General features: G+C 43.5%; 1 pseudogene; it reads left to right on the forward strand.

Annotated features, from left to right (window-relative positions):
- The first annotated feature begins 11092 nt into the window (after positions 1-11092).
- Positions 11093-23736, forward strand: part of LOC109577400 (coiled-coil domain-containing protein 3-like) — a 106189-nt pseudogene continuing 93545 nt past the window's right edge.

Below are 23736 nucleotides of genomic sequence, written 5' to 3' on the forward strand. Positions count from 1 at the left end.
TTCCTACAGTCACAATGGAGATAAGGCTTAAGATGCCTACAATAATCCACCCAAGGATGTGCTTAGATCGCCTAAACCCAGTTTGCAACAGTACAGAAAGAAATACAGAATCAGTCCAAGGCTCAGTTAAATTTACGGGAAGCCATAACTCAGATCTTTGTTTAACTAGCGCAATGCTAGCATTGTGATATGAAATGGTGTGATTAAGGCAGGTATACAATGCACATGCAGTACAATTGACAATCTTGGCCGATAAGTCAATATCAAAATGCCCTATAATAAACAAGTATGGAAGGTGAACACACGATTGAATATAGCCAGTACTATTGTATAAGAAGGTATAATTAGAAGGACGAAACACACCCATAGTCCCATAAACATTAGCAAAGTGCTCTAAAGCTGTTGGAATTTTCCAAGTGTGCCATTGCTTTCATTGCTTTGGCCCCACAATGGGGACGACAATCCTGGGTCATGGGGGTGATAAGCCCCCGTTATACCAATTCAGCAATATGTCCTTATCAGTCCAGAAACATGTCTTAGATTTATGAAAGCCTCCAATGCTTGATCTATTAAACCAGGAGCAATTATGATGCTCATCCTGCTCTTCAGAACAGTTTACATTGCCAGAAACAGCTTATCTGGAGTCATAGGAGTTCCAGTACTCTTCAGTGTCTGCTCAGCCTGACGAGTCATGTTTTCACTTGAGCCCATGTCGGGTAAGGATTCAGACGATGGCATTTCCTCATTGGCTCCTCCAGGGTCATTGACGAGACCCTTCGTGTCAACTTCGTCACTTTCCGAGGGAGTCCGGTCTTGGGGTCCTTCTCGGTAGCGGACATGGTGAAGGGGAACCCAGATTTCCTCTCCATCTGCAATGACAAGACCATAACCTTTGCCTAGAAGTCGTAAGATTCCTGGCAGCCACTGATTAAATTGCTTATACCATATTGGTGTATTGATTTCTAATTTGCTGTTTTTGTCTTCTGCAAAATGTCTATCTGCACGAGTATCAGAATTATTTTTTGTTAAGTTTAAAAAATTCAGGGAATAAAGAGTTAAAGATAATAGTAATTGAGGGTTCATGGGATAAGAAGTGTATCTCCTCTTCCATATTCCCCCTTTCTGTTTTAGTAAATGAGTTTTTAGGGTGTGGTGGGCTCTTTCGATAATGGCTTGCCCCTGAGGATTATAGGGTATTCCTGTAATGTGTGTGACGATCCATTCTGATAAAAATGAACGAAATGAATGTGAGGTGAATGCAGGTCCATTGTCTGTTTTCAAGACAGAAGGAATCCCCATAACGGGGAAGGTGAGTAAGAGTGTGGAAATGGCGTGTTTGCTGGATTCTGAAGAGACAGGTACCGTCCAGATAAAGTTGGAAAATGTATCTACTGAGACAAAAAGTAAAGAAAATTTTCTTTAAGGAGCAGTGAGTGAAATCAGATTGCTAAAGGGAATTAGGTTGTTGCCCCCGGAGATTAACTCCTGAAATCATAGTTTGTAAGTGCAGAGGGGCACAGACATCACAGGTTTTAATAATATGCCGTGTTTCAGTGAGAGGAATATGGTATTTAGAGTGCAATCTGTTAGCATTGGTATGAATATTAGCACATTCATCATTGGCAGATGTAAAAATGGGAGCTATGAGCCTGTCAACAGCATCATTTCTTGCGACCAGAGGGCCAGGTAAACCTGAATGACCACGTATATGTGTAATACAGAAAGGTTCCGTACGTGAGCGAATTAAAGCTTGAGTCTGTGAAAAGAGAGTATATAATTCTTCATCTAGGTTGTATAAAAAGGCGGTAACAAAATCAGGAAAAAGGGAATCAAGGTATTTGGAATCAGTATATACGTTGAAGGATAATGGTTGAAGCGACAAAAGAGCATATAAAGCATACAACTAAACTCTTTGTATTGAAGAATAGGTAGGAGGTAATTTCTCTTTGATATCAGGGCCAACAATCCTTGCTATGCCTTTCTTGTTGCCATCAATGAAATAGGTGGGTGCGTTGATAATAGGCTGGGATGCAATGATATTAGTTACAATGAATTTAGTACATTGTAGAAAGTCCTATAATTTTCCTTTCGGTAAATGAAATGAGATAACATTCTGAAAATCACTTAATGCCATTTTCATGGTCAGGTTATACTGTAAGGCAATTTGCAATTCCTTTTTGTCAAGGGAACGTGTATTGCATATGGATCAAATCCAGTCAAAGTTTGTACATGGCTTCTTCCTGACACAATTAAGTGCCCTATTTTCTCAATATATGATACAATTTTTTTAGACTGTTTAGTGTGTAAATATACCCATTCTATTGGGCTATGTTGAGCTATAATTGCCGTGGGTGAATGTTCTGTGGGGAATATATATAAAGAAACTGGTTGATCATAATCTAGCCGAGTTGAAAAAGATTGTTGAATGCATTTCTCCATTAAGGCCAATTCTTCTTTGGCCTCTTTTGTTAGCTGCCTAGGACTATTAGGGTCGGGGGATCCCTCTAAAATTTTAAATAGATTTTGTAAGGCATAGGTGGGGACGCCGACAGATGGCCGCAGCCAATTAATATCTCCTAGCAATTTTTGAAAATCATTCAGCGTGTGTAGAGATTGCACAGAAATTTGAGTTTTTTGAGGTTTGACTTTAGATTCTTCCATAACATGTCCTAAATAATTAAAGGGTGCTTTCCATTGAATTTTATCTGGTGCTACAAGCAGGCCATGATTTTGAAAAGTAGTAGTAACTTCATTATATAACTGTTGCAAATAGAATTCAGATTCCATAGAAAGAAGTATATCATCCAGGTAATGAATTATAAACGCAGTAGGATACTTATTTCTAATGGGTTGTAATAAAACAGATATGAGATATTGGCAAATGGTAGGGGAGTTCATCATTCCCTGAGGTAGCACCTTCCATTGGAATCTTTTAACAGGAGCCATGTGATTTATAGAAGGAACTGAAAAGGCAAAATATTTTCTATCTTTAGGGTGCAAAGGTATAGTAAAAAAGCAGTCTTCTAAGTCAGTAATAACTACAGACCATCCTTTTGATACCATAGAAGGGGAGGGCAATCTGGGTCGTAAGGGCCCCATAGGTAACATGGTATTATTAACATTTCTTAAATCTATCAACATTCGTCATTTTCCTGACTTCTTTTTTATTACAAAAATAAGGGAATTCCACGGGGAAAATGAAGGCTCTATATGAGCTTTTTGTAATTGTTCATTAACTAATTGCGTAAGAGTTGCCAATTTTTCTTTAGTTAGGGGCCATTGAAGTGTCCATATTGGGGTATCAGATTCCCAATCGAGGGGCAGTGTTGTTAACTCAATGGCCCCCATTAAAAGGTTCATTTAAAGAAATTGTGGCTTTCGTTTGTTCAAGAAAATCTTGTCCCCATAAATTGATTGGGATATTAGTAATATATGGTTTAAGATAAGCTACAATTTGATCAGGGTCATACATTTGTAAATAGGATGCATTGACAAAAGTTTGTGTGGCATCAGCTTTATTTACTCCTAATAGTCTAGAAGGAGCCATAACCTTACCCCAGTAGAGGGGCCATTCTGCAGCTCTAATGATTGAAATGTCAGCTCCGGTATCTAACATGCCTGTGAAAATTTTTTCCCCATATGTGTAAAGTAAGCATGGGTTTCCGATGTTCCTTTAATAAGGTGGATAGTGCAGCAGTAAGGTTGGTACTGCCAAAGCCTCCCTGCCGAACTTTATCAGATGCCTTCGTTGGTTTGACATATGGTGAAAGTAATAATTGTGCAAAATGTTCCCTTTTTTGTAAGTATACATTTCCCATTTTCACAACATTTACCATAATATGTATTTCCCCTTCATAATCTTCATCCATAGCACCAGTCAATACCATTAAACCTCTCATTGTGTAGCTACTATGTCCCAAAATCAGTCCCATTGTCCTGGGTGGAATCAGGCCGTAATATCCAGTGGGAATTTTGTGGGGTTGTATAATTCTATTAGTTCTATATCATAAGGACTAGGTATATCAATGCAAGCACTCTTAGATGTAGCTGCTTGTAGCGTCATAACGTTAGGTCCTCCTTTTGTAGTGGGGCTAGAGGATGGCCTCTTTATTAGTTTCCCTGTTGTTTTTGTTGTGCATTGGGATTAAAGGTGTTTCCATCCTTATCAAATTTAGAATGACATTCATTCAGCCAATGGAACCCCCTTTTACATCTTGGACATACTCCTGGGGGTCTCTTCTTATTAGAAGCAGTAGTATTTTTTCCGGCCTGTGTTGGCAGGCGACACTGTTTTTTCATATGGCTGGGCTTCCCACAGTTAAAACATTTGGCATTAGCAGCTTTTTGTACATTAAAGGTTTCTAATGCCACAAATTCTGTTCTATGGGACATAGATCCAATATCCTTATATGCTTTCAAATATTCCATAAGAAAGCCAGTCTCTCGAATTGGTCTAAGCATGGATTGACATTCCTCATTAGCATTTTCAAAAGCAAGTTGTTTTAAAATAATATTTTGCAAAGTCACATCCTTAATAGATTTCTCAATTGCATCCTTTAATTTTCCTATAAGTTGAGAATATTCCTCTTCATGTCCTTGAATAATCTTAACAAATGAACCATCAGAGTTAGTGCTATCAACCTTTGTTTATGCCCTGCAGGCAGTTTCTTTAATGAAATGTAACAACTCAAAGGTAACATTAGCTAATTGCACCATTACATTGGCCATAGTCCCTGTTCCAGTCAGTATATCATAGGTTAAATTGGCAGGGTTACCACAAGATTGCTGGTCAATCATCAGCTGTCAGGCCTCATCATCAACCCACATTTGCCATTGCAGTAATTGTTGAGGATTTAAAACCATCTTTGCTACTTGAAAAAAAAATCATATGGCATCCAACGGTCAGCCCATCCTCTGAGAAATTCTATACAGTAAGGAGAAGTAGGTCCATACAGAGTGCATGCTTTCTTAAAGCTAGACAACATGCCAAAATCTAGATCAGCCCAAGTATTTTGGCCTTGGGCAGGTTGATTAAATTGCATTGGGAAAGCGAAAGTGCAAGCAGGCATCTCCCGAGGAGGAGTGAAATGATTAGTATGAGCAAAGTTAGCAATTGCTGTTACAGGCAGAGCAGAAGGAAAAACCTGAGATTTGGGCTGTCCATTGAAAGAAATGACCTCCGTTCCAAGTGGCTTCAGTTTTGACATATCCTGTATATATATGTCTCTAAGTTGTTTTTCTAAGGATTGTGTCTGATTGAGCATAACATTCTTATATTTCAAAGCATCTTGCATATCTTGTTCCTTAAGCTCATATTCATGTAAAGATTGAATAGTTTTTACTTCCAAATCAATGTTATGTCCTTCAATTTGTTCTATGATAGCCCGTATGAGTGACCAGATAACCCTTGCCGATATGCTCGCAAAACATTATTTTTAACCCTTTTCTATATGTCTAGATTGAGTGTCCCCTCTTCTGGGAACCATGAATTGTTCCAGTAAAATATGATAGCAGTCGTTCAACTGATCTCTTAAAACATTAATACCGTTTTGTTTCAAAAAATGATACATTATAGAAATGAAAGGAATTTTACCACTATGTTGTCCCATCCTGCTTACCTCTTTCTGCAGGGGCTCGTTGCTTTGTTCAGCCTTTCTCTCGAGTACCTGTTCGTGGCGCCACTTGTTGGGGATTTTTTTTTTTCCCCAGGACTTGGAAGCGATGAACCTGAAAGAATGACACTCGGACAGTCTCTTGCAAGGACTGACAAGTTTATTTCTGCAGTAAAGCTTTTTTATAGAAGCAGGAACAAAGAGCTTAAAGTATGCAGCCAGCAGAGCGCATACAGAGTTAACACATAATCAGTAGAAACATTTCAAGGACAGCACGCTCTAAGGCTTCTTCCACAACCCGCTCTCACAAGTAACATCCCTATTTATTATTAACTCTTGGCGCCGAGCATAACCAAAGGCAGGAGATGTCTTTCTGTCCGTAGTGCAAAACCGAGTACTTCTGGCCCTTCACCATTTTCCCAAGGACTTTCTCCTTTTATGGCTATTTTGCACTACGCTTCCCAACAGGTGGCTGGCCCTCTGCCCACCTGGATTGCCTCTCTATCTCTGTAGGGGGAAGAGGTGGCCATGTTGGACATGGAAGAGACGGTGGATGAGAATGAGTAAGTGCTGGGGTGCTGGGCAGGGGCTGCACCCGTCATTGACTCCACTAAAGCCTTTGACTTTGTGGATCACAACAAACTGTGGAAAATTCTTAAAGAGATGGGAATAGCAGACCACCTAACCTGTCTCCTGAGAAATCTGTATGCAGACAAGATGCAATAGTTGGAATCGGACATGGAACAACAGACTGGTTCCCAATTGGGAAAGGAGTATGTCAAGGCTATACACTGTCACCCTGCTTATTGAGCTTATATGCAGAGCACATCATGCGAAGTGATGGACTGGATGAAGCACAAGCTGGAATAAAGATTGCCAGGGGAAATATCAATAACCTCAGATATGCAGATGACACCACCCTTATGGTAGAAGGAGAAGAGGAACTAAATAGCCTCTTGATGAAAGTGAAAGAGGAGAGTGAAAAAAGCTGAAAAGGCTTAAAACTCAACATTGAAAAAATGAAGATCATGGCATTCAGTCCCATCACTTCATGGCAAATAGAAGTGGAAACAATGGAAACAGTGAGAGACTTTATTTTTGGGGGCTCCAAAATCACTGCAGATGGTGACTGCAGCCATGAAATTAAAAGATGCTTCCTCCTTGGAAGAAAAGCTATAACCAACCTAGACAGCATATTAAAAAGCAGATACATTACTTGGCTGACAAAGGCCCATCTAGTCACAGCTTTGGTTTTTCCAGTAGTCATGTATGGATGTGAGAGTTGGACCATAAAGAAGGCTAACAACCAAAGAATTGATGCTTCTGAACTGTTGTGTTGCAGAAGACCCTTGAGAGTCCCTTGGATTGCAAAGAGATCAAATCAGTCAATCCTAAAGGAAATCAGTCCTGAATATTCATTGGAAGAAATGATCCTGAAGCTCCAATACTCTGGCCACCTGATGTGAAGAACTGACTCATTTGAAAAGACCCTGATGCTGGGAAGGATTGAAGGCAGGAGGAAAAGGGGATGACAGAGGATGAGATGTTTGGATGTCATCACTGACTCAATGGACATGAGTTTGAGCAAGCTCTGGGAGCTGGTGATGAACAGGGAAGCCTGGCGTGCTACAGTCCATGAGGTTGCGAAGAGTCAGTCACAACCGAGCGACTGAAATGACTGAAGTGACTACACTGAACCTCTTCCATCTTGGAGGGAGCAGAGACTTGTCCTCACTGGAGTAGATACATTCTAGGTGTAGATCTGCCTTTCCTGCCCCACAGTGCTTCCTCCAGGAACTCTGTCCACAGAACCCATTTTCCAGCATCATGGTACTTCCTGTAGCATTGCTTCTGATCAGTGATTTTCATAGCATCTCTTCTTTGATGGCAAAGGGAATACAGCAATGTGCCCTTGGCCATGGAATTAACTGGTTTTACCGAGGACGCCATCACCTAGAAATAACTGGGCAAATTTTGAAAGCTTACTGAGACAGTGTGACAGCTAATGAAGACTCAAGTGTGTCAGATGGGAGTCAACATCCTGAAAGGGTGGGGTGCAATCTTAAAGGGTATTGTACATGCTGTGAAGGATATCGTGTATATTTGAAGCATAATGGTGCTATCTTCCCCCAACAGCCAGAACATATGGGTCTTGTAATCAAGGGGTGGAAGCGGCTTGTTTCACTACTGAACCCACAACCCAGCTGTAGAATTTTTGCTTCCCATCCTGGCTTCCTTGAGCTCTGCTTCTTTAGAGATCTTGGTCCCCAAATGGGAGCTGCTCACCAGGGGATGCTCACATATGTCCAGGGCTCCAGGTGAACAACCCCAATCAGGGAGGCACTTTGCCAGACCTTCTAGAGAAGCAAAAACATGACTGATGTGTCTGTGAAGAATCCAGGAGAAGGACAACCCTCATAGGCCCCTGCATCTGGAAAATGCATTCTGGGTAGTACTGGAAGAGTTTTGATTCTGTCCAGTTTATACAACAAGAGAAACATCAGCTGTACATACTGATTTTTACTTATTTGTTCATCTAAATGGAAAGAATAATCAGGGTCTTCAGGTATGTAGAAAGAGAAAAACTTTTTCCAGCCCTCTGACTCACTAGATACAATTAAAAAAAAAAAATTCCTTATTCTCATGTCTGCATAAGTTATAGCACTAACTTAAACTTAACTTAAAATAGAGCAGGGCTGCTGGTGAAAACAAAATTAATGTTAGTCCGGTTACTCCCTCATTTAGCCATCACTGGTGATTCTGCGAAGGTTATTACTATTTATAAACTCAGCTTCTTTTTAAATATTCATTTATTTATTTGGCTTCACAGGGTTTTAGTTGTAACATGTGGGATCTAGTTTCTGGATCAGGGATTGAACCTGGGTTCCCTGAATTTGGAGCATGGAGTCTTAGCCACAGATCACCAGCGAAGTCCCCTCTACTTGTTTCTTGATAAAGGGCTCACCTGTGCCTTTAAAACATTGCTTGTTTTATCCATATTTTAATGCTGTAGTTAAGAACATGAACTCTGAAATCTGATGCTGGTGTTTGAATCCTGGCTCAGTTCCTTTCTGGCTATGTGATCCTGGGTAAGTCAATTAACCTCTCTGTACCTAAGTCCCCTGTCTATAAACTGAGGATGATAGCAGTGCCCATTTTGAGTGTTTGGAGCATTCGTTACGATAACATAAGCAATATGTTACAATAGTGCTTGGCACATAGTAAGCAGTGAATAAATGTTAGCAGTTGTTATTGTTAATATTATAATTTGGCAATGCTTGCTCTAAGTTAGCATGCCAGAAATATAAACCATTTTATACCCCCTCTTTCTCTACAGACCTGCAGAACACCTGCTAAATGACTGTTATGGATTGAATTCTGTCCCTTGTTCACATCCCCTCCTCTCTGCCCTGAATTCTTCTGTTCAAGTTTTAACCCCCAGTGAGACTGTATTTGGAGATAGCACCTTTATGGAAGTGATTAAGGTTAAATGAGGTCACAAGAGTGTGGTCTAATCTGATAGGCCTGGTGTCCTTAGAAGGGCCAGACATTTCTCTCTCTACATGTACAAAGAAGACAGGCCATGTGGGGACACAGAGGAAAGGTGGCCGTTTACTAGCCTGGAACCAATCCCATTGACACCCTGATCTTGGACTTCCAGCCTCCAGCACTGTGGGAAATAAATGTCTGTTGTTTAAGCCCCTCGGGCTGTGGTATTTTGCCATGGCACCCTGAACAGACTAAGACGTTATGAAACGTTTTAACTCGTATATTGAAGGAGAGACAAATGGGCAGTCCTAACGTAGGATGTCTGATGCCATCCTCAAATGCCATTTCTCCTGTGGGAAAAGCTTAACTCTACCATCTCCCATGGTGGTGGTGGGGTTGTCAGGAGGAGTCATATACCATTGGGACTACTGTCCATTGCTTCCCTCAATATAACTGTTTTCTACAGAATTAATTGAGGCTCCAGGCTGACTTCCAGCTATGTAGAGGTTAGTTATTGTCCGTGAGGAGCTCTTACTCTTACTTCTTTCCTCTTCCAACACAGATGATCTTGTAGGAATAAGAATCTGGTCCATTGAGTCACTGCTTCCCTGGTGGCTCAGACGGTAAAGAATCTGCCTGCAATGTGGGAGTTCTGGGTTTGATCTCTGGGTTGGGAAGATCTCCTGGAGGAGGGCATGGCAACCCACTCCAGTACTCTTGCCTGGAGAATCCCATGAACAGAGGTGCCTGGGAGGCTACAGTCCCTGGGGTCACAAAGAGTAGGACATGACTGAGCGATTAAGCACACATCTGTCCATTGAGTCACGGGTTGGATTCTGGATTGGTGTCTTATGGATCTTTAAGACCTTATGGATCTTTAGCCTTCATTCCCTCAGAAGCTGGGCTGCCACACTGGCTGAAGTCCTGGCCATTTCACTTCAAGGCACGACCAAAGCCTTCCCAGGGTCTTCTGGTTCCCTGAGACCATGCTGCTCATGGCCTCTTCCTCCTGAGTCCCTGCCTCACGCCAGCTGGATTTCTGCCCTGTCACAAGAAGCATGCATGAATTTAATTGTCCTAACTGAAGATTTGGGGATCACAGGAAGATTTGGTTGTCACGGGATGTGAGGCCTTGGAATTTTCTCCCTTCCCCACTCCCCACTTTTCTCCTTATCTTTCCTTCCCAAATTCCCTAAAACTCTTCCTTTCAGTCAGAGAAGACTTTGGCTGAGTTCTTAAGTTCTTAAGTTCTAAGACTTAAACTTGCAGAAAGCCTGGTTAATAAGATGCTTGCAGAACAAAGAGCCTTCCATTTTACAGCAGTTTTGCTTATCAACTTATTGTAAATATAATATGTATGACATATGTACGATGATATGTATATTATATCCATGCTATTTCATATATATGATGTTTTGACTGTACAAAATATTTATACTTATAAATAATCTTTTTTTCCTTACTACATGAAGAATAATAAAGGCAATTGGGAGATAAAAGGAACTGCCTAATTTAGAAATAAAGATTTAACTGTGGAGTTTAGGTCTCTTCAGAGTCACTCATTGACTTATGAAAAGCTCTTTGGAACTTCTGAATCTATTTCTCAGGTGTAGGGTGTTCAGAATCTGAAAGTAGGAATGAGGTTAATCATGAGACCATGTAGCTGTAGGAAAATCCAAGCAATGTGGCTTTGGCTTTTCAGATGTTGAAGGCTTTCCTAAGAGCATCGTTAAAACATAAGAGATGGAAAGGGAGAGCAGAAAAGTTTATTAGATCACACAGAATTTCCAAGGTAAACTCTGCGACAGTAAAGTTCGATTTCTGTGCCATTGTAAAGGAACTACTCAGAAAATGCAGAAACGTAGGCTGAGTACTCATGGCAATTGATGGCAATCATTCTAAGAAGGCCATGTCTGGAGCGCGCTTTGTGCCTGCAAAGCTTCCACCTGGTCGGTGCGCAGGGCTCCGGAAGAGGGCTGGGCCGCCTCTCCCCACACTGACTTTTCGGCCGCGGACCTCCGCGCTGGCGCAAACACCGAGTTCGGCCCGGGGACTCCCGGTCCAGCGCCGACTGCGCGGTCTCCCCAGCACCTCGCGACCCTGGACGGCTTCCCGCCTCCGCCCCTCCCGCTGCAGCCCACGCCCCAGCCACGGGCGGGCAGGAGGCGGCGGTGGCCGGCCCTCCCCGTGCCCTTGTAAAAGCCTCCCAAGCGAGGCCCCGCAGGGGGATCCCGGAGGAGGAGGGAGCAGCACGCTGAGCTTCCGCAGCAGTGCGCGGAGCCGAGCGCCTCGGGTTGCCCCTCCCACTGGTGGGGCCTGGCACTTCGGGTTCCCAGACGCTCTCGCTGCTGCTGTGGGGCTCCCCGCTTCCCCCGGCCACGCGCCCCGGGTAGCGCGCCTGGGGCGCGGAGCCCACTTGGCGGCTCCCGCCGCTCGCCCTCGCCGCCGGCATGCTGCACCCGCTGCTGCTCGCAGCGCTCTGCCTGGCCGGCGGGCTAGAAGTCGCCTGCGGCTGCCAGCTGCCCTCCGAGTGGAGACCCCTGAGCGAGGGCTGCCCAGCGGAGCTGGCCGAGATCATCCTGTACGCCAAGATGCTGGCGCTGCAAGGAGATGCACAGCCTGTACAGCTACCTGCCCGGGCAGTATGAGGCCAGCGACGCGGGGCTCTTCTACGCCGCTGAGATCGAGATGCTGTGCGACCAGGCATGAGCAGCATGCTCGAGGTGCCCGGGGGCTCCAGGCTCAACCTCACCGGCCTGGGCTACTTCTCCTGTCACTCCCACACCGTGGTCCAGTATTACTCCTATTTCTTCTTCCTCAGGTGAGCCTGCCAACTCTCGCCCATACCATCCCTTTGGCCACTTGGCATGGCCAGCAGAGGTACCTTTATCCCCAGCAGGCTCTGGAACTCCTCCAGAATCCTGTCTGGGTGGTGTTAAGTGATGTTTCCCCTGGTCTCCTTCCCATTTTCTGCTCTTTGGTGCTCCTTATGTTGAGTCTACAGAGATCTTGGGTGCCTCTGGCTAACACTGTTGGAAAAACAGGGATGGCTCCCGTGCTTGACCAGGGAAGAGTGTTTCAGGCCAAAGCTCAAGGTGGTTTCCAGCAACAAACAGCCCATTTTCAATAGCAGAGGTTTATGTGGGGGGTAATGGGGGAAGAAGGCCCTGGTCACAGCGCTCTGAGGAGTATGAAGGGCAATCGGACAGGAGCCCTCTCTGGTTGAGTTCCATGCAAGTAGGTCTGTGGTGCAGATGAGATGCCTGTGGACAAGAGTTCAGGTGATGGCATCTCCTGGAGTTTGAAATAAGAAAGTGGAACCCTAATTGAGGTGGAATCCTTATAGAGGAAGAAAGCAATATTTTAAAGTGGATGCCGTGGGAGTTGTTTGGGATGGACGGTGGTCAAAACCAATCCAAACACCTTTGGAATCAGATGGTTGTTGGAATTCTGGGTCCATTCTTCCTGTCATTTTGAGCAAGTTACTGACCTTGTCAAGAACCTCAAGAGCCTCACCTTCATAATGTGCCAAACAAGGTTGGTTGAGATTAAATCCTAGTAACTGATGCAGAACACCTGGTGCAGGTTAGATGAGAAATGTGTAGTTACTCAATCCTGCACACCTGCTTAAATGCCAAGATGGGACTGGTGTGGAATGCAGCCCAGCTGTCCTCTTGTTTCACTCAGATTCGCTCATATCAGCTGCCAGCAGACCTCAATGCCAGGCTCCTCCAAATAGCAAAAGTTTATAGAGGAAGGGCCTGGGGGAGGGGGCATTAAGGGATTGGGAAGGTGCTCACAGGGCTTTGAAGAACAGAGAGGTGAATTAGACCAGGCCTTGTCTGTTGGGAGACTCCTGGAATCTTGTGAAGTTCCATGAAAGTTTGTCGTGTGGTCACAACGAAATGCATGTAGACAAGGGTTCAGGTTATGGGCTCAACTGAAGTTTGCAATAGAAAACAGCAGGTGGAACCCTAATGCATTGGTTCTCTCCAGTTTGAGGAAGAGGCTGATACAGAGGAACTGGGAAGAACCTCAAAATGGAATCTAACAGATAGTGATTGGACAATAAGTCCCATCTTCCCAGTATGTGGCATAGCATTAAGGATATTTGGAATGGCCATGACCTTGGTCTGCAGACTAAGTTTGAGCTCTTGAGATTTCACATCACTGAGAAAGAAGACAGAAGGTTCCACAGAGGGGTATCCGTAAGCTTGCGGTAACACGTTTTCCATATTAAAGCCAGAATATCTAAGTTTAGAATACATGGCGTGCTTTGTGTTGGCTTGAGTGGTTTAGCCAGATTAAGTTGAATTAAAAAAAATGCTGGAGAAGTACAGTTTCTAACTAAAACTGGCAAGGAATGAGATAGTACCTTCTTGATATGGAGAAACTTAGATTTTTACATGTCTTTATTTAGGGAAACCAGCTCTAAAACTATTCATCAAGAAAACTTTATTTTCCAAAGTAAAAAGAGCCACAGTACTTAAGGAGACATTATTTTCTTTTCCAATTTTATAATGAAATACAGTTTTGTCCACTGGCTCTCTGGTGGTCAGCCAGCTCTTTCCTCTTTTTCTCTGACATATTTATAGAACGTTAGGGCAGAGATACAGAGTCAAATGGTAGTGTGACAAGATTTCTATTTCACAGGGCTGTGTTGCCCTGATGTGTGTTAACAACCACATATAAATCATTCCTCTGTTATTCTGGGCCCCTCGGAGAGAAGAACAGATTCTGGTCAGTGTCACAGGAGAAAGTGGCAGTGGAGACTCCCTGGTGAGCCCCCAAATGCCTACTTTGGGCTGGAGTGCCGCTTCCATCTCTCCTTTTCCTTCTCTTGACTTCTCTATCTTGCCAACAGGTACTTTATGCAGGGTTCTGTAAAAATGTTAAGTTTTATACTGTGCTTACTCTGTGCCAAATGCTTTACATATTTTTTTAAAAATGCACTCCTTACACCACCATTAAACAAAGAAGAATGCTGTTTTCATCCTTGTTTTATAGATTGTACATTTAAGCTTAGAGAATTTAAGAAATTCATTGTGTGTCAAACAGGAGATAAGTAGCAGTCATAGGACTTGAATCCTGGGTAATTGCAATTGGCTTTCCTTTGCCCAGGAAACAAGGAGCACTCCACTAGGAGAAGGAAGGCAGCTTGGGAGATACACAAATGTTCACCTGCACCCACCCCCCAATTCATGTGCTTTGAAAAACTTAAGGAGAGACACGTGCAGTGTGAGGTAGAGAAACAATCAGAGAGAGTGACTCCTCTAATCTGAGCCATGTAGATGTGTAATTGGAAGCTGCATGTAAAGCAGTGAAGATAGAATATGCCCTCACACTGCAGAAAAATATCTCACAATGGTTTAAAGACTGAAACGTAAGACATGACACCATAAAACTCCTAGAAGAGAGCATGGGAAAAATGTTCTCTGACATAAATTAGACCTTTGTTTTCTTACCTTTGGTCAATCTCCCAAGGTAGTAGAAATAAAACCAAATATGAACAAAGGGGACCTGATCAAACTTACAAGCTTCTGCACAGCAAAGAAAACTGTAAAAAAAAAAAAAAGAAAGAAAAAAGAAAAAGAAAAGAAAAGAAAAAAAGAAAAAAGACAACCTAAAGAATGGGAGAAAATATTTGCAAATGATGCAATAGACCAGGGCTTAATTTCAAATATACAGACCATACAACTCAACAACAACAACAACAACAAAAACCCAATCAAAAAATGGGCAGAAAACCTTAATAGGTCTTCTTTTCCAAAGAAGACATGCAGATGGCCACTAGACACATAAAAATATACTCAGCGTCACTAATTCTTAGATAAATGCAAATCAAAGCTGCAGCCAGGTACCATCTCCTATCAGGCAGAATGGCTATCAAAAACAGAACAAATAGCAAATGTTGGGGAGAGTGTGGAGAAAAGGGAACCCTCCTACACTGTTGGTGGGAAGGTAAGTTGGGGTAGCCACTATGGAAAACAGTATGGGGGATCCTCAGAAAACTCATAGGACCACCATATGATCCAGAGTCCCCCTCGTCCGGGGATATGCCCCGGACAAAACTGTAATTCAGGAACATACATGCACCCCCATGTTCATAGCAGCACTATTCCCAACAGCCAAGATATGGAAACAGCCTAAATGTCCCTTGATAGTTGAATGATTAAAGAAAATGTGGTACATATATATGAATATTACTCAGCCATAACAAGAAAGAAAGAATGCCATTTGCAGCAACATGGATGGAACTAGGGATAATTATACTAAGCAGAGTAAGTCACAAAGAGAAGAATAAATACTATATCACTTATATGTGGAATGTAAAATATGGCACGAATGAACCTATTTACAAAACAGAAACAGACTCATGAATACAGAGAATAAACTTGTGGTTGCCAAGGGCGATGGAGGGAGGGAGACGGACGGACTGGGTGTTTGGGATTGGCAGATGCAAACTGTTACATTTGGAAAAAACAACAAGGTCCTACCTTAGCACAGGGAACCATATCCAATCTCCTGGGATAAACCATAATGGAAAAGATATTTTAAAATGTATGTATATGTATAACTGAGTCACTTTACAGCAGAAATTAGCACAACATTGTAATTAAACTCGACTTAAAAAATAAAAAAGACGTTGTATAACTGGGAACACTGTCACAGTCTTCTGTTGACTCTTGATTCAAGACGGTACACCCCATGGGTGTCCAGTCTACAGCTCTTACCTCCTTTTTTCCCATTAGGATGGATGAGAACTATAACCTCTTGCCTCATGGAGTCAATTTCCAAGATGCCATCTTTCCAGACACTCAAGAGAACAGAAGGATGTTTTCTAGCCTTTTCCAGTTTTCAAACTGTTCACAAGGGCAGCAGCTGGCAACTTTCTCCAGTGACTGGGAGGTCCAAAAAGACACTAGGGTAAGAATTGGCTATACCCTGTGCTACAGCAAAATAATAAGATAGCTATGACTCATATGAATGTTGAGAGCAAGGGAGTCAAGAGTCCTCTTCCAAAGTCCAGATCAAGAAGTATTTTTTCACCCTCTCCACAGCCCTCCCAGAAGTTGACAAGCACTGCTCATAAACTCTGGGGTCCTCAGGCTGTACTGTGTGGTATGAGGTTCCTCACAAAGTGAGGGGACAAGATGGGCTGAAGGTTGGCATGCTGTGCCTCAGTTTCCTCTTCTGTAAATTGGAAGCCATTGTAACATCTGTATCTTGGGGTGGATGCAACATGATTTAACTATGTAGGGAATGTGAGGTGTTTGAGAGTAAGCACTCAATACACTGAGCTGTTATGACTACTTCTGTTGTTGATTTCAAATACTTATGCATGTTTTTACTTGGCCCTGCTGGGTCTTAGTTGTGGCATATGGGATCTTCAGTCTTCCTTACAGCATGCAGGATCTTCAGTTGTAGCATGCAAACCCTTAGTGGCAGGATCTAGTTCCCATGGAACAGAAGGATCCGGATCACTCTAGGCATGAAGATAGAAAAGGCATCTTTCAGTCTGAGGCAGATGCCTGAGTTGTGGAGATATTTCGAGGACTATCGCTTTCTCTGTGCAGTGGCATTGTTGCAACTGAGCCAGGGGAGCAGGGAGGCCATGGCCCATCGCTCCCAGTCTCCCACCAAGGTGTTTATAGGACCATGTGACAGACCACAGGAGACAGTTCTGATGTGGGTTAATGAACCAATGTGCATGTATTAGGTGGTTTCCTTCTTTCCCCCATCTGTGGTGCCCTTGGTGGGGGCGCTGTCTTTCTCTTGTCTGGTGGGTGGGCCTAGGGGAGTGGCCTTGTTCTTCCAAACCTCCTGCCCAGGGCTCCATGGCACCTGGAGGCTTTCTTCATGTTCTTTGCACAGAAATTGTTCTCATCGTGGGCAAGTACATCCGACTGCAGAAAAGTGTTGATTCTTCCTTTCCATACATTATCCAGGGTTCCTTCCTTAGGCCTGCCCTACTGACAGTTCCCAACTCCCTGACCCCTCTTCAAGATTTGCCAAAATTTTCTGAGTGCTTGTTATATATTTCACTCCCCACATGGATCTAAGCACCTTTCTTTCCCCCTGCCCCAACTCTTTTTTTTTTTTTTTCCTACCCGACTCTTAATCTGTGCCAGCGCCCACTCCACACTGAACTGGACTCACCAAGTATAAACCTGAATATCCCCAGCCTGGGTCAGACCGTAGCATGTTCATATTAAATCTTCTTAGTCTTGGTCCTGTGGTTCTCCATTTTGTGGGATTTTTGCCTCATGTACTAAATCCTTGGTAATAGTACATTGAGGTCAAGAGATCTGATATTGATCCAAAAATACCTCACAGCTGAGCCCCAAACTCTTTAGATATGTAACTGATTAGCCCTGTGGTCACACAATGAAGCTATTAACATTTTACTGCAATTAGATTTTCCATCATTCAAAACAAATAGAACAATGGGACTGTGGAGAATTGTTTTAATGTGAAGGCAGTCCTATTTTGGGTGGTCAGATGTTGATCTTGGGGAGAATTCCTTTTCCCTTTCATCATCCTGATCTCTTAGATAACAGAGGGTGGGTATGTATGTTTACACAGAGTCAGAAGCTTTTGGGGAAAGAGAATTAATTGTTCCAGGTTGCTGAGCTGCTGCAGAGCCAAATTGAGGTGTTGATGGACTTTGTATGTATCACATCTTGGCTCCTTCTGCCCACTTTGAAAGGTACCACATCAGAGCTGAGTTAAATTAGCTAGTTCATTTGAGAATTTAGGTTTAAAATAAAACTAAGGTGCTAGCATTTATATTTTATGATAGTCCTTGAGAAAATTTTACTTTCTCTGCAGTGATTAAAATAGGTGTGAATTGAAGGTGTCAGAATTAGATGAAGAGTTATGGACAGTTACTTGTTCCTTTCTTGAAAAAAACAACAAAACTAAACTAAAACTAAAAATTATCTGTCTTAAAAAAAAAGTCAAAAACTTATATTCAGTTGCACTGGATCTTTGTTGCCATGAGGGCTTTTCTCTAGTTATGGCAAGCAAGGGCTACTCTTTGTTGCAATGCACAGGCTTCTTATTGCAGGAGTTTCCCTCGTCGCAGAGCATAGGCTCTGAGCACATGGGCTTCAGTAGTTGTGGGTTGTGGGCTCACTAGTTTTGGCACACGGGCCTAGTTGATCTGCAGCTTGTGGAGTCTTCCTGGACCAGGGATCGAACAAATGCCCCTGCTCTGGCAGATGGATTCCTATCCACTGTGCCACCAGGGAAGTCCTCTCTGCTTTTTCTGTGTGAAGGTGAGTATCCTGCTTTCTCTCCTATGCAGGGTAAATAAATCATGTTACGACACAAACAGTCTGTTTTTCCTAAGGTGATGGGTCTTCCATCTTAGACGGGGTCAGAGGAGCTTGTTTGGGTCGCCTTTTTATTCCAGTTAGACTCTTGCTAATGGGAACATGTGAATCCTTCATTTGTTCTGAGACCATTATGAATGGCCCTGGACGGTGCACATTACACAATTTCCCTGTATCACATGCTGTGTCTTAGATGACAATGAATTCAGGGGGCACACTGATGAATTCTCATCATTTCCACTGTTGCTGCTGCTCTTCTCTAAGTCCCCAGTCAGCTCGAGCAGTGTGTTTAGGTCGTGGTCGTGAAGGGTGCATCTCCTCCTTCTCATTCTCTTGCAGCATCACATGAATCTGGGACTCTAGGGTCAGTCTGGAGGTTAAGAAATGGAACCAGAGGAAAATCTGATGTAGGGAAACTTTTTGTTATACATACCCAGGACAACCTGCAACTCCGTCCTCAGCAGCCAAATCCTCTCATTCTCTAATTCCGTCCTTAGACATCCCACCACTCCCCCCTCCCCCCACCCACCCCACCCCCCCCCACCCCCGCCCCTTGCTTCAGTCAGTGGAAACATAAGCTTGCTTTCAAAAGTTGCCAGGGAATCAGCAGCACTCCTAACTGTTCAGCATCTCTCTGGTTCAGTATCATGGTGTTAATGGGGCCTCCGGGGATGTCTTTGGCAAGTTAGAGCATCCATCCCATTTTCTGGCAGGGTTCTCTCCACGCCAGCCAAGAACATTTTCCTTTCCTTTTTTCTTCCCTGTTGGGTGAGTGTAACAATCAAAACAAAAGTTGGCTGTTTTCCTCTCTCAGCAAGTCCTGTCCCCCGGGACCACAACCTAGACTGACCCACACATACATCAATCTGACCTAGAGTGCCATGGGACTGACATAAAATCTGTGGAAGACCTCCTGTCATCTTTCTTTTATGCCTTTTTAGAGTTGGAAAGGATGGTGAGGGAGGTGCCATCCTCATCAGGCAATCAGGATTGGCTGTGTCATTTTCAGAGGCGTGATCTCAGACAGAACCCTTAATTTCCCAAAACTTCAAATTTCTCCTTCCCTGATAGCTCAGTTGGTAAAAAATCTGCTTGCAATGCAGGAGACCCCAGTTTGATTCCTGGGTCAGGAAGATCTGCTGGAGAAGGGATAGGCTACCCACTCGAGTATTCTTGGGCTTCCCTTGTGGCTCAATGAGTAAAGAATCCCCCTGCAGTGCAATAGACCTGGGTTCTATCCTTGGGTTGGCAAATCCCCTGGAGAAGGGAAAGGCTATCCTCTCCAGTATCCTGGCCTGGAGAATTCCATGAACTCTGTAGTCCATGGTGTCACAAAGAGTCGGACACCACTGAGTGACTTTCACTTTCAAAACATATAAACTGTCTCAGGTTGTCCTAAGGACCCAATTAGATCATAGGTTTGAAAGCACTTTGTCAGTTGTAAAGAGTGATGGAGGGGTTTATGACTATAAATGGATAGTTAGAAAGTATGGCTTTAAAAGTTTAAGATGATGGAACTTTTAAAAAGCGTCCTGTGTCTTCCCAGGGCAGTGGCAGTGGAAGCAATGGTGACAGGGTAGGTGGTGGAGAGGGGGACAGATGATGGGGAAGCTCTCATGTGTGTGGTAACTCATTCAACAGAATTTACTGGGTTCTGGTCACAGAGCACTTAAAAATTCATTTACTGAGTTATAAACCATGTTCATGTGGGTTCCCAAATCTGAAAGTATAAAATGGTAGTCAGTAGAGTTTTTTTCTCCCACCTCTGACACCCATCCACCCAGTTCCCACCTACCCTCCAAACGAATAACCACTGTTAATAGTTTCTTGTAAGCTTCCAATGAGTACTCTCCCCCAACAAACAGTTCAGTCAAGATTCACTGTCTTCTTTAAGGGCATGGCAGCCCACTCCTATATTCCTGCCTGGAGAATCCCATGGACAGAGGAGCCTGACAGCCTTCAGTCCATGGAGTTACAAAGAGTCGTGCCAGGAGCCAGCACGGGTGATCCCACCCATGACAAGTTCATGTGGAAGAGATCTGATGAGCAAGGTGGGTCAGGACTCGAGGGACCCCCTGGGTCTGCTTGAGCATCTACCCCAAAACCAGCATCTGTCTGTCTTACTATTTTGTGCCTTTCACCAACTCTTCTGACAGTAACAGGGGGCTATCCCCGACCACCTTTCTCTGGAAAAAGTCAACTTAGGGCTTTAGTTAATAAGTCTCCTGGGCATAATAGAAGTGTTTCAATTCAAACCCCTCTGATGGCTTTCTAGCTTGCCTGACAGGTTTATCCAGACTCTTGCAGCTACGCATATGATTGTTCACAGCCTCCCAACCGTGAGAGACACAGGAAGCCTAAAACATTCTAAAAATATAGAGCCTTTCAAAGAGTTAAAAACTATTAGAGTAGTGCTGGTGTAAGATTTCATTGTTGAAGCAATGCTTGCTGCCAAGTGCCCATATCCCTTATCCATTGTGCACCTGGGAGTGCATTGGTTAACATAGTTGGAATGTAAGAAAAACAAGTAGTAGCCTTGGAATTAACCACATCAGACCTTTGAGCTAATTGGTTCTTTCTTTGTTGTAACTCACTGCACCTTTGCTCCGTGAGAATGTAATTCTGTTTAGCACTTTCTGAGGCTGACATAGATTAGAAATATAAAGAAAAAACACTTCAAGGGAAAATAGGTTTTCTGGTTGAGTAGCCTTTATCAAAAAAGGGTCATAAAATCTCCACAGGCCTCCAAGGCCAGAAGATAATGTACACAACATTGTTTATGGGAAAGGTATGCAGAGAAAAATCCTGGTTTCGATAAAGACAAAACAGATGTAATGTTTGGGCTGACTCTGTATGACTTTGCATCTTTCATATCCCTCTATGTACAAGTCAAGGTATAAAAATTCTTTTTGAAAATAGTTATGGGCCTCGTTCACCAAAGCTTGGTCTCCCCGTGTCATTCTTTCTTTCCTTTTCTTTCTTTCTCTCTCTGTTCTTCTTTCAGGATAACTCCTTGAGGGCACAGGGGCTCTCTGACTTCACTTTTTTTGCCTGGGCTTCTAAGATCTGATCGGGAAGGTGCCCTGCATCTTCACCAGGGAGGGTGCATCCTGTGTCCTCACCCCACCGAGAGGGCGCCTGCAGCCTCCGTGAACAGAGCAAGTTCCGTGTCAGGAGCTTTATTGGCTTTCTGTGTAAACCAAGGAAGATCAAGCCTCTTTCTCTCCCTTTACTTTCCTTATCACTGACGCCATCATCCTGAGGGATTCCCTGGATCCTGCTGGGGCTGGACCCCGGCAGAGTCGGACACGACTGTGTGACTAACACACACTTTTGGTACCAGTGGCACTGCAATGTGCACACGTGGTTGTGCCCTGCTTTGTTCACAAGTGGGTACATGTAAGTAGACATGTAAGTTGCTATATCTAGACATGTACATTGGTTTAAACAGCTGTGTCGTATTCCATTGTATTAATGCCTTACTATGTATTTAATCAAGTTCCCTGTTGATAGGTAGTTACACTGTTTCCAGTCCACGGATATTACATGGAATGTGGACATGTATGACATTATATCAGTACACACCTCATTTTGCGGAATTGTTGAGTCCAGTCTTTAGCAAGTGACTCTTGAGTGACTGCCATGAGGCAGCTTCTGTGTTAGATACCAGAGTTTCAATGTTGAGAAAAATTTTAGAATATAATAATAATATATTTATAAAAATATAAATTTTAGAGTATAATTATTGTTAATAGTTTATCTAAAAGCTTATATCATATTTACATTTTTTAGTTTTTTTTGTTATTGTTTAGAGGTACTTTCTTGTTGACAAGCTTGTGACAGATACAACAATATAGCAATTTTTAACTTATAATAAACCTAGGCACTATGAAAATTTTGTGCTTAATGTTAGTGACTCTTAGACATGTCTATAGTAGAGTAGCAAAAAAAAAAAATACTAGATATTTAATATCGACTATTTCCCAGTTCACGTGAATCTGAAATTAATTTAGGTCAATGTTTTCTTATATTTACAACTGTTTGATTTGTAAGGGCTTCCTTTTCTTAAGACCATTTAAATAAGAACTCAGAACTTGAGCAATATTATCAAAAAACAGAAGACTCACACTGAGACATACATAAATCCAGACAGACAGACAAGGGATCTTCTAGTTTTCCACCTGAGATTTAAAATATTTATTTGAACAGCTTGTTTTTTTTTTTGGGGGGGGGGGGTGGTGGCAAGAATACTGGAGTGGGTTGCCATTCCCTTCTCCAGGAGATCTTCCCAACCCAGGGATTCGACCCAGGTCTCCCACATTGTAGGCAGACACTAGGGAAGTTGTTGAATTCTGTGGCAAGGATTAACTTCAAGCGTTGCCCTAGGCAGGCCTTTGTAACAAGCTAATTGTTTTTAATTGCATATGCAAAAGAACCAGCTTTACAGTTTCCAAGAAAAAAGAAGTTTCCTTGTAACCAATTTTGTCTGGTTCTGTAGAATATCATGGCAGTCCTAGGTCAGGTCATCTTTCCTTTCTGTAGTCATAGTTTTATCCCTGAATCATAGACAGATCAGCTGATAAAAAGCTTGGCTTGTCTCTGTGGGGTGGATTTGCTTGTCCTTGTGTTTCATCTGGGGCAATAGTGAGGCCCGCGGGCCTCTCCTGGAAGTGGGCGTGGGGGCGTGGCACATCGGGAGCGCGTCCGGGGCAGGGGGTCCCAGTTGTGCTCTCAGGGGTCTCCATTGCGTCTGGGAACGCCCATTTCTTGCGCTCCTGGGTTCCCAGTGATCAGCATCCAGTGAGCGGAGCGGAGGGGTGTGGACCACAAGTAAGGAAACTGGGACTCAGTGGAGGAGGGAACCACGTATTCTGCCCTCTCTGTTGGCACAGTCTCAGAGCCCCCTAACCTGGCGGTCACGGAAAGGCCTCACCTTTGGGGTCAAGGCCTTTACCGCTTTACCCTGTCGCATAAAGCTCAGACCCGCGCGGGTTTTCCCAAGCAGCCTAGTGCCTGCTGGAAGTCCAAGGGATTTATCCTTCCTGGTGATTTCACCTGTGGGGACTTCATAACCCTTACTCTGGCTGGCTGGCCCAGCCCTGCTTCTGCCACTTTGCAGCCCAGTGGACCCTTGACCACCTGCTGCAATGGGAAAGGGAAGGGTCCACCAGTTGCACCCTAGATATTTAGTAGGGTGCATGGATTTAAATACCTGGTGGCCACCCAGGCAGAAAAGAAGGGAGGAGGGCACCTTGCTGCCCTTTCATGGTGGAATCTGTGGCTGTCCTGCTGCGAGG

This window comes from Bos indicus, chromosome 1 (genome assembly GCF_029378745.1).
Source record: "Bos indicus isolate NIAB-ARS_2022 breed Sahiwal x Tharparkar chromosome 1, NIAB-ARS_B.indTharparkar_mat_pri_1.0, whole genome shotgun sequence".
Classification (NCBI taxonomy): Eukaryota; Metazoa; Chordata; class Mammalia; order Artiodactyla; family Bovidae; genus Bos; species Bos indicus.